This window comes from Pteropus vampyrus, unplaced genomic scaffold (genome assembly GCF_000151845.1).
Source record: "Pteropus vampyrus isolate Shadow unplaced genomic scaffold, Pvam_2.0 Scaffold387, whole genome shotgun sequence".
Classification (NCBI taxonomy): domain Eukaryota; kingdom Metazoa; phylum Chordata; class Mammalia; order Chiroptera; family Pteropodidae; genus Pteropus; species Pteropus vampyrus.
Window position 1 is genome coordinate 2,502,983 of NW_011889168.1, and position 6,403 is coordinate 2,509,385.

The window sequence follows — 6,403 nt, forward strand, 5'->3', positions numbered from 1 at the left end:
AAGAAAGAAAGAAAGAAAGAAAGAAAGAAAGAAAGAAAGAAAGAAAGAAAGAAAGAAAGAAAGAAAAAGAAAGAAAGAAAAGAAAAGGAAGAAAGAGGGACAGAGGAGGGGAGGGAGAGAAGGAAGGAAGAAAAATGTTAGAGCTGCCACTGCTAGTGAGAAACTCAATTTGAAATGAATGCCTGGTACAGACTTCAATATAAACCTACAATCAAGATCGGAAATTCTCTCCCTTCATATATTATCCATAAAAGAGAAATAAATACTTCTGATAGAAGTCTGCCCCACTTGATGGGTGAATAAAGTGGTTCTTTAGTCAGAAGTGCCAGGAGAAATTAAAAGGAAAGTAACAATTCTCTAAAGAAAGAAAAGCTGGAACAATTCTTTGTGTGTCTATTGGTAGATCTTGATACCTAGATTCTAAAAACTCTTTTAAATGTTTGAAATAGGAACTCTTGAGGCCTCACTGGATTTATTTCCTCATGAAAACGTACAGGAGTAGTTCAACTATAGCCCACAAATGGAATCAAAATGTTACAATAGAATGAAAAATTTTATATTAGATTTTTTTTTAATTGAGTTCATGAAGAATAGTCAACAATCCAAAATGTTAGTGGTGTACTCATAGCATTTTTGTTATGATATCCTCAGTACAGTGTTGCTTTTCTTTACAGTATACATGAACTCCATCAATCACTAAACCTACCTGACGGTATAAATAGAGTGGCTGACATCTCTGAAAGTGCCACCCAGCAGTTGGGTCCCAGGGCACCAAACCTTCTCTGCCCTCTTGAGGTAGTGGTAACCAATCCCAGCCAGTAATGAAGACAAAACTTCCCCAGTGCCCAAGGCCAAAATGATCATTTAGATATTCTTTGAACCCCCAAACCCCACTGACCTCCAACCTCTAGCAGCTCCATTTTCTGCTTTATATTTCTCTGTAGCATCTGTTCGCATCAAACATCATTTATATCTTACTCATTTATTTTTATTGTCCCCTTCTCCCCACTAGAATATACATTCTCTTAGGGCAGGGATCTTGTCTATTGTGTTTACTCCTGTGGGCCTGGCACCTACAATGGTGTCTGGTTCATTATAGGTGCTCTATAAATATTTGTTGAAAGAGTGATTGATACAGACATTATAACTTTATATATTTCACTGAATAAAATTGGAAAATGTCATAGTGTTCACCTATATATTGATAGGAAAGCCAGTTTTTTTGACTAATTTTATTTTATTGAAGCAAAGACTTGATAGTAATGAAAGATAGTATACAATGTAAACAAGAACATTCATGATGAACACTTCATGTTCTCTTTCTCTTCACTCGTTTAATTTTTATTTCTGAATATAGTAACATAGATCTACCCTGATAATTTTGAATTGTAGAACTTGTCCATCCAAGACTTTTGCATAATTTTGTCTTCCCCTAGTTTCTGTGCCCAAGCATTCCAACGACAAAGACGGGGGAGTCTCTGACTCAAAGAACACAAGATTCAGCCAAGGCCCCCTCAGTGAGGGCAAAGGAAAGGCATTGATAACTTCAGATTTTCTGCCTACATTTATCTCTAGTTTCTGTCCTGCAAGCATCACATCACTCCTTTTGGTGTCTGGGAGTCAGAGATTTCTACTAGATGACTCTCAAAGTGTCTCACATGGTTTCAAGACCTCACTGGATACCCAGCTCAAAGTAAAACCTAGTGATTGCTCTCCCTACTTCATCTACACAGAAAGCACAAAGTAAAACAAGCTGTTTTACTTTAGCCTGTTTATTCGAAGAGCAATGGGCCAGAAAATAGGCATTGTTCATCCTTGTTTGTCTAACCCTGGGTCCTAGAGCTAGATTAGGAGATGTGGTGGTTCTCTCAAGATTCACACTGCTTGGTCCCTTGCAAGTCTCCATTGAGACAGCATAAATGGGTGGGGTCAGAATTCTCTGGAAAGGCCCAGCACAGAATCCCTGGGGCAGCGCAACTGTCATTGATTTTGAGAGGCTTTGGCTCCATGTTTTTTCATCAGCAGAGTTCACTATTTACTGGAATAGTTAGGCTTCTTTATTAGTGTACTTTATTCAGTGCTTCTTACACTGAAATCACCCAGGAAGCTTTAAAAGAAATACTAATGCTTGGATCCAGGGCATGCTACATAATTTGTGGGGCCTCTCATTCAAAACTACTAAGAATTTCAAGATAGCAGAGCATTAAACCCTTATAAGCACAGAATCCCATGAAACTGCACATGAAGCCCACCTGCCTAGACTCCATTCCCAGAGATTAAGATTTCATTGATCTTGGATGGGGTCCAGGCATGGGAATTATTTTAAAGCTCCCTAAATATTTTTCATATGTAGTTAGGATTAGGAACCCTCATTGTCGCTCCATGAATCATTAAATTCAAAAGATTCTTATAATTACAATTGATACCTGCATACAAATTTATCTCTAATTCAATAACTCAAAATCCCGCCTCTAAAACATTTTCAGCTTATCCAAGGTGAAATCATCATGACAACATTCTTTAGAGAATTTTTCAACCCATCCATAAGTTAAAAGCTGTAGTCATGATTCACCTTTTGATTCTCTTTCTAAAAAAAACAAAAATGTCATGAAAATGGCATATTTTCTCATATAGAAAATTGATATAATTTGAAGTGTTATTACTCATAACCATTCACATTAGACTTGAAAGAAAGCTAAACAAGAATACTGCTAAATGGAAATTTATTATCATATCGGTAGAATTCATGGTGACATTTAAAAGAATTCAAACTCATGTCAAACATATTTCCCCTTCCTCCCTGGAGAATAAGGAGCATGAAATCACTATTCTGGACATTTTATCTGGGAGAAAATCTTCTGGGAAAGGTTTGTGGAGAGTTCTAAGCTAGTCCCACTATTGCGAGCCTCTCTGGAGAATCTTTATACCCTCTCCTATCCCAGAGAACCAAGGTCTTAAGTTGAAGCCCTTCCCCATCCTCTTCTGCAATCCCCATACCTCTGTTGAGACTCAATTTCTTTCCAAATTTCTAGACTCTTGCTCTCAATACAGCTCTGAAAACCACCAAGTGCTATATCAGGGAATGTTTACAAACATCTTGCACACAAAACTGTCTCTGCTTGGGTTAGATCTTCTGTGAGACAACCTGAGAGTTCTTTATTGAGTAGCATTTCAGATACAGGTAGTTTGACCAACCATCTCAGGTCACACAGGACCATCTTGGACTTAACACTGAAAATCTGGCATCCTGGGGTACCATTGACCACAAGATATTAGATACAAGGCATTACTCATAATCTCTTCCAGTGCCTCCAGAATCTAAATGTGCATATGAAGAAAGTTGTGCTTGATTGTTTTTTCATAGAATTTTGCTGTGTGTTAACCAGTTGCAGATGTGCCTCTGGAAGGGCTCTGTAGCAGATGCTGCTGATGCTCTGGTCAGATCCCCTAGACTGTCCTTTATGTGTTGTATATATTTATCCCATAGTTTCTGCATACTTTGCTCCTAACTGCTTACACTTGCAACTGTCTTCAGAGACCTACCCTTGGTCTACTGGATTCATTTTTCCTGGACCTACGAGGAGCCTGGAAGGCTTATGTTCCTCCCTACCACAACTCCCTACCCTGGGCAGCCCATAAGCAATAACTAACTTATACAGAAATATGAAGGCTCCCTCATCCCTTGTCACAAGGGAAACAACCTGAGGTGCAATGTACACTTCTGTGCTCCCCATGAGATTAGGGTGAAACTGAGATATCATCTGAACACATAGCCTTGGCTTCTTCCCCTTCCTTGTCTTGTTTACCCCACTCCCTTACTGGTTTCTTGTGGGAGTATTTTCTTCATAAATAACTTCTACCTAAATCCTCATCTCAGTCTCTGCTCTGGGGAACCCGGCCCAAGATGGGCTTGATTCAGGGAAGGCTAATATGATAAAGATATAACAAAACTAATAAGCAAGGTGAGTCTTTGCTTAGATGTCTGCAAATGAGAAAAGGAGATATCTGTCTTGACGAAGTCAAAGTCAATCCAGCAGTGATTTCTTCTTCATATTGCCAATAGAGAATTTTCCTGAGAACCCCAAGTGAACTTGGGTAATTCTTCTATTACATTTATCAGCACTATAACAATTCCTTCATGGTGTGCTCAGTCTTCTCATCTTGTCAGACCATAAACCACTATAAGGCAGGAACAAAGCATTTTCTTCCTGAATCACAACTCACAGAAAGGGTAACATATAGCGCAGAATATGTTTACATAATGGATAGCAACACCATTCAGAAATGTTTAGAATATTTGCCAATTTTAGTAAACATCCATTTCACCATCAGTTGGGGTTTTAGCAAAAGGAAACGGAAGGCACGCTCAAATGGAATTCTGAAGAAAATTAATAAATGAAATATTTCCAAAAGTGAAGGCAGGGAAATGAGAACCAGCAATGGATTGTGAGGCACCTTAGAGCTAGTAAGAGGACAAGTGGGAGAGAGAAATTGTAGGAACCCAGCGGCACCTGTAGCTGTTAGAAAGAGCCACTAAGCAGGAGCCAAGGCCTCCAGTAGAACTCAGCCACTGCCAATCTGTAACTTGGCAGGGTGGGAGTCAGGACAAATAAATACTCTTATCTCTCTTTCCTTCTTTTCATATCTCTTCCTACTGTCCTCCATTGGCCAGACCCAACTGGAAACCAGATGTTAAGGGAACCTGGATGATGCAATCTAAAGAGGTTCAGATCAGGGAGGAGAAAGCTGGAGAATGGATATGAAAGAGTAAATGGGATATAACCTGAACGTTGAATAACTCCTTAAACTCCGCACCATAGATGTCACTTAACAGCATGTAACAGAAAACTATGGACCAGTAATTTGTATTCTAAGTCTTTGCTTCAGAATACTCTCTATTTACTATTTTCCACCTATTTCCATTTCTTCCTGTCTCTCTGTTTCTTAGGTTCTTGATTTTGTACTTTTTTACCTGCTTTTAGCTCTGACATTCAGGGCATCCTTTAGATTTTTTCAGTTTCTTAGACTTCAGCTTTCTAGTAGGTTCTTGGCTCTCTATTAATGACTCCCATTTTTGCATCTCCTGAAGTTTCCAACAAGAAACTTCACACTATTGATTCAGCCCCATGAAACCCCACTGGGCATGACCAGTTAAAAATCCAGTGTTCAAGGAAAAGTAGCTTTTATAATCACTCATAAGATGGTGACTTTGACATGGGGCATGTGTATAAACTATGAGGATTCCTAGCTTTGAAATGGTCATTTGCGAGAAAGAACTCAGCCTAAATGTTATTTGGTTGTTTCTGCTAAACATGAGGTTGATGTATGAAACCCTTCTTATGAAGGCAGGTAATGGGCATAATTTTCCCAAGGGGAAAATTAATGTGGAGCCATCCTCCTTAAGTTGCCACTTTTGCATCTATCTCTCCATAAGCAAGTGGAAATATCTATAGAACCATCAGTGATGTAGACATTGTGATGTAAATACTTAACTCTGAGTACTGGCTGATAACAGAAGTTCCCTGCAATTCACCTATCAGTCCTAATTTGAAAAAGTGAGTAGTGCAACATGGCTCAGCACAAGTTGAGACAGGAATTGGCCACCACAGTCAATCAGTGGAAAGAAGATGAAGATATAGACAAAATTAGAGTAAGAGCATTTACTTTAGCCAGACTGATCAAAGATTCTACTGAGATGAAATTGAAGGGAAATTCTTCCATAATTAGCTGAACTTTACTGTAATTATTTGAGATATTTACATATTTTAATAAACACACTATGGGGGGAAAGTCCTTTTATATGTGGTAATACAGAAGTGTAAAATATCTTATTTCAGAAGAAGGTCAGTGTCAGTGTCAGATTGCTGCCTGTTGTCTGGCTTATTTTAACACTTGAGAGCATAACAAACAGTTCAACAACTTTTAACCAAATGATTGTGCTCAGAAAGCAAACACTCTCTCAAGAAAACATTTTATGGATTATTTTTATTTGCAACTTAAAGGCATCACCTGATAAAGAAAATTCATACCCAACATTTTCATCAGCAATACAGAGATTCAATTCATTTAACACACATTATTCAAAAATTTACTCTGTGACAGGCACTGAGCTAAAGTCTAGAAAAAATAATTTTCAGAGATTTTTGCTATGAAGAATTAGATAATCAGATCAGGAATCTTTCACAAAACTCTGACAATTAGCAGTTGTACCAAGCTACCCTAAAGTCAAGATTAAGCAGATAGTCATGGGATATATGATAACAAGCAACTTTTAATAACAATTTCAGAAGGTAAAAGAAAGAGATATGGCATCTGGTTTCTTTAAGAGTTTCTTTTTGGCCAGCAAATCATAAGATCAACATTACAAGGCATTACACGATAACCACAGGGTTCTAAAGGCAAG